Genomic DNA, 6,000 nt, shown 5'->3' with positions numbered 1-6,000 from the left:
TGAGCAAGTCGTGGTTTTCTGCCTAAGCAGACCCAAGCCAGTGCATGTTTTTAATGGAAAGACAATCCCAATAAACATTTTATCTTTGAATATTAGCAATGGAAGAGACCTTAAATTTCATTCAGTGCCACAACCCACACCCCAGATTAAGAAAGTAGAGATCAGCATCCTGGTCACCATCACAGACTTGAGTTACTGCAGCACCAAAGAGCCCTGACCCACCAAATGGCCTCTTGTGCCTCAGTTTCCCCATCTGTACAATGGCAACAAGAATGGTGTAAATCTCATAGGCTTGCTGAGAACATTAAATTCCTTTGACGTGTTATGAATGAGCTATTTTTCTTAGCCCAAGCCAACTTCCCCACGAGCTGGGCATTCCCAGCATTCAGTGTTTTGGGGGGATGCCAAAGTGCCCCTTGGTATTCAAAACCAAGTCCAGTACAATGTGGTCTGGAGTTTTCTTGACTTCATTCATTTATTTCCCACCTTCACAATGTGATACAACAAATTCAGTGCATAATATTGACTTCATATTTTTCTATAAATCACATCACTTTGGTAACCCAAAATTTATTTTAAATAAACACTTTAAAGCACTATTATAAACCCAGTATCTTTGTGTTCCTGAGGATAGACTGAAAATAAATATGGAATACAAATGATACTCCAATAGCAATGAGCATATATACAGTGTTTGGTTTTTCAGTACCATTCCCCACTAAAACAGGAGTCAGGCTCGCAAATGCTATGTAAGTTTGAAATTGTTTCAGAATAAAAAGAAAGAGAGAGAGGTGGGGGGGAACACGACTCAGAGGAATGGCTGATTCCAACTCAAGAGGAGAAAAGTACACTGTGAGCCTGAACTATCTTGCTGTGCCAGGAGGGAAGGAAGTAGCCAAAAACTATGGGAACACGTCAAAAAGCTATAAGAGCTCACATAACACAGCTCCGGGCCAAGACTGGGAATGTCTGAGCATCAAACTAAATGATGATACTAATGGATTATAATCTACTGAACAAAATAAAATTCCATAAGTCCATTCTGCTCTAAATAAATAAGCAGGGATAGCTCTTCCTTCTAATGAATGCAATAATAAATATAGAAGGAATGATGAAGTTAGAAAATCCTCTGGCAACCATCATAGTAATCATGGATCCAGGCAAATCTCATCAATGAAGATTAAAAACAGTGGGCAAAAATTTGATGAGGAACAAGATAGCCATATAATCTCAAAAGCAACTCCCCACAAAATACTTAATGAGCTTAAAGAGGGGGGTAAAGAGTAACATAGAGGGGAGGAGCCTGGGGGGAACCCACCTTCCCTAGGTGGTCAAGGTCAGCATGACCAATATGGGGTCAGAAGCTCATCAAGCCTGCCAAGGCCATGCCCTGAAGGGACAAGACACCACCTCTGCTAAAGATGCTTCACCAAACCCTCATCGTAAGCAAACACCCCACAGACCCAAACTGAGAAACATTCTGCAATGTCCAAATTGTGAGGGTCATGAAGGCCAAAGAAAGGTGGGACTACTCCACTTAAAGGATACTAAAAGAATGGATGACCAAAGGGAGTGTGTGGTCTTGGACAGGCGGGTGGCAGGAGCTGCAGAGGACAGAGTGGGGCAGCTGATAAAATCTGAATATGGCCTTCATATCAGATCATAGTATTGCATCAAATTTAAATTTCATGCCTTTGATAACTGCACTGTGGGTATCTAAGAGATTGTCCTTGTTCTTAGGAAAAGCACACTGAAATATTTAGGGGTAAAGGGGCATGTATACAACTTACACTCAAATGTTCAGGAAAAAGTATGTGTGTGTGTGTGTGCGTGTGCACACGTGTGCAAGCAAATGGGGCAAAAATGTAAACAGTTGGGCTTCCCTGGTGGCGCAGTGGTTGGGAGTCCGCCTGCCGATGCAGGGGACACGGGTTCATGCCCTGGTCCGGGAAGATCCCACATGCCGCAGAGCGGTTAGGCCTGTGGGCCATGGCCGCTGGGCCTGCGCGTCCGGAGCCTGTGCTCCGCAATGGGAGAGGCCACAACAATGAGAGGCCCGCGTACCGCAAAAAAAAAAAAAAAAAAAATGTAAACAGTTGGTGAATCTAGGTCAAGGGAGTTCTCTGACATTCTCATAACTTTTCTGTAATGTTGAAATTATTTCAAAACAGCAAGATTTTTAAATTAAGGGTATTTATCCATGTGCTGACCCAGATCCTCTGCCTTGGACATCATCAAAAGAGTGAAAAGAGAATGTGGCTGACTGCCGCCCTGCAGCCCAGCACCTGCGTGTGGTGTCCAGGAACACCAGAGCCTAACCTGGACACCTGGGAACTGGAGCCAGAGCAGCCTGGGTGGTGTTGGAGGAGGTCCATCTGAGACAATGCACGTGAAGTAGCAGCAGTGCCTGGCACATAGCACACTCCACGCTGCTTCCCTGGGCCCCCAGCCCCTCCAGCCCAGAGGGTTGAGGCCCCCTCCACCACTTACATCCAGGTGACACCAAATAGCAGCCAGCCATGGGAGGTCAGGGGCATGTCCATGACTGAAAGGAGGAGACCTCCCTCCAACTATGGGGGGATCCCAGGACCTGAGGGATTTCCACCAGGGACACAGCAACCCTGCCATGAGCTGAGCCCACATTCCCAAAAGCTCCACATAGCACCAGTATGAAATTAGACCCAGATGCCTAGAAACGCCATGCCAGCCAGGGAACTGGCCTCTTCCTTTCCAGGGAACGTGAAGGTCTCTGACCTGGGAATCCTTCCAGGAAAGTGATCCAGAATGAGAAGGGAGAGAAAACCGTCATGCATGGGAATGTCCACCAGTATTATTTATAACAGGAGAAAATGGGAAACTGATGTTAAATTATTATATATTAAGTTAATAAAAATGGTATAAACCTCATAGGCTTATTTATTTAATAAATTAAATAAATTATGATATACCTGCATATGACAATATTATGTGACCAAAAGAATTCTTTTTTTTTTCCAAAAGAATTCTTAACATGGGAAAGTGATTAAATGAAGACACCAAATGAAAAAACATATGTAATATAATCTGTTATTAAAAGTATTCAGAAGAAAAAAGACTGGAAGGAAATATATCTAGAAGTTAATTATCGTTGCCCATGAGTCATATGATTATGGATATTTTATTAATTTTTCTTTATACTTTAGGTTCCAGATTTCCCCCAGTGAGCATGTGTTCTGTGTCCTTATTACCCTATGAAATAAAATCCAGCTCCATCCTTGTTATTCCAGGCCTTCTAGGATTACCTCTAACCACCCACCACCCATGTCCCAGCACAAACTGGACATTCGTGTTTCCCCTCCTGGAACATCTTCCCTTCTCTGCCTAGCAAGGTCCATGCATCTGTCAAGACAGCCTAGACAGCAGGTACTTTTCTGGGGATGCTGTCTGGCCTACAGTGTGCCCAGTAGAGGACTGTGGTATGAATGAGTGCAATGCCACCTTCGATACCAGCTTTCCTTGGAATCCCTGCTTCTCTTTTCTTTTCTTTTCTTTCTTTTTTTTTTTTTTTTGTGGCCATGCAGACAGCTTGTGGGATCTCAGTTCCCTGACAGGGATTGAACCCAGGCCACAGCAGTGAAAGCCCGGAATCCTAACCACTAAGCCACCAGGGAACTCCCGGAATCCCTGTCTCTTGAGACCCCTACCAGGGCATGGGTTCATCCTGCCTCTTGATAGTTCATTGAGAGCCTGTCTCCCCCAGGAATGGGTCTCTTTGAGAATACAGCCATTACCTTCTTTATTATTATTATTATTATTATTATTATTATTATTATTATTATTTTGGCCACGCCTCGTGGCATGCGGGATTTTAGTTCCCTGACCAGGGATCGAACCCTTGGAATCACAGAGTCCTAACCACTGGACCACAGGGAAGTCCCTACCTTCTTTATTTACCCTTAGAGAACAGATTAATGGTGCATACTGTTGACACATAATAAACATGACCAAATGATTGAGAGAGGGGGAGGAGGAGGAAGGGGGAATAAGGGAAGGAAGGTGCATTGGGGAACTTGATAAATTCACCCCAGAAACACACAGCACCTGCCCTCAATGCACACTGTGCCACCTCGATGCCCCCTGCTGAGGATGCCCACCCTGTCTCCTTCAGAAGAAGGCCCATGTGGCCTGAGGAGCTGCCCTCCATGGCATCCCTCTGCCCATGCTCTCCCCAATTAACTTGAGAGCCAGAGCATTACCTGAGCCAGGCTTGAGACCAGACACCTAGGTCCTGCTGCCTCTGCTCCCACTGGCTGTGGGCAAACTGAGAGCTCAGGGGAAATGCATCTAGACGGGCCTAAGCTGGTTATCCCTTCCCAGACACTCTCCTTGTGGGCCATCTGCTCCCCTGGCAGGCCCAGCTCGCCCTGGGGTCATGATGGGCCTTGTCATGGACAGGAGTCCTGTGTGGATGATGGAGTTTAGAGCGTGGCACTCAGAACTTCTGGGGTTTGCCTTCTGAGTAGACGCTGAAGAAAAAGTGGACTGGACTACAGGTGCTGCAGAAGACTGGGAAGGGGGGGTGGGGCAGTACTCACTGCCCTTTGTTCTCTCCCTTGGGTGGGGTGGGTTAATGAGGATAAGGCAGAGGGTGGCTGGGTCAGTGGAAGAGAAGTGATAGGTCTCGGGGGGTGTTCAGTCCCCCAAAACCAGGGAGCCTGGCCTCACTCCTCACTCCCCTTCCCCTTTAGTATGTCTTATTAGGTAGCAACAAATTTTGTTTTTGTTTATCTGGGCAAGTTTTTATTTCACCTTCAGTTTTTAATGATAACTTTGCTGGTAAAATGATTCTACGTTGATAGTTTTTTTCTTTGAGGACTTTGTTATCCCTGCCTTCTGGCTTCTATTGTTTTCTGAGAAGTTAACTGTTAATCATATTGAAGTTCCCTTGTAAATGATGCATCATTTTTCATCTGCCACTTTCAAGATTTTGTCTTTGATTTCAGCAATTTTACTGATGTGTCAGTGAGAGCCTTTGCATTTAGTTCACTGAGCTTCATGGATTTTTAAAAAAATAAATTTGGGATATTTTCAGGCATTATTTCTTAAAATATTTTTTTCTCTTTTCTCTCTCCTTCCATTACTCCCGTTATGCATATATTGGTGCACTTAATGGTGTATCACGTTCCCCTTTGGCTTTGTACATTTTTCTTCATTCTTTTTTCTCTGTTCTTTGGATAGTATAATCTCTATCCATCTATCTGCAAATTGCCTGAATCTTTCTTCAGCCAGTTCAAGTCTAGTGAATTTTTTAACTTGTCATTATGCTTTCTAACTCCATGAATTTAGCCCCTGCAACTTGGAGCTGGAGGGGATGAGAAATGCTGCCAGCATGCCCCTCCCAGTGAGATACAGTATCCCTGGATTGGGAATTGCAGGAAGGAGCCACATTTTCTTGGCTAAACCTACCTGGATCACAGACTCTGTCATCACACTGAGATGAGGAGGAAGTGGGGAAGGAATAGGTCGTGGCTCAAGAGTCACAGACTTTTGCTGTTCTTACCAAGGTTTAGTAGATTTTCTTGACTGTCTCTTCATTTACAATATACCCTTAGGATTATTTCCAGAAATATTCAATTTTCTGGGGGAGGGAGGGGATGTTTGTCTTCTGGAATTTTGTCCAGTTATAGTCATTTTCTGGATTGCACTTCTGCAGGGTCCTTCACACTGCCATTCTGGAAGTAGAAGTCTAAAAGATGTTTTAATTTTGGAAAATTACTGTGTACTTTACAACACTGAGAGAGATTTAAAGGAGAAAAACTACACAATTAAATCAATAGTGCAGAAAAAGCATTTAATAAAATTCAGCACTGGATTCAGGATTGGAAAGAGCATTTCCTTTTTTTAAAAAAAATTTATTTACTTTATTTTTGGCTGCACTGGGCCTTCGTTGTTGTGCGTGGGCTTTCTCTAGTTGCAGCAAGCGGGGGCTACTCCTTGTTGCAGTGCATGGGCTTCTCATTG

Source organism: Mesoplodon bidens, assembly GCF_964165515.1.
Source record: "Mesoplodon bidens genome assembly, chromosome: 1".
Lineage (NCBI taxonomy): Eukaryota > Metazoa > Chordata > Mammalia > Artiodactyla > Ziphiidae > Mesoplodon > Mesoplodon bidens.
This window is presented reverse-complemented; position numbering follows the sequence as displayed.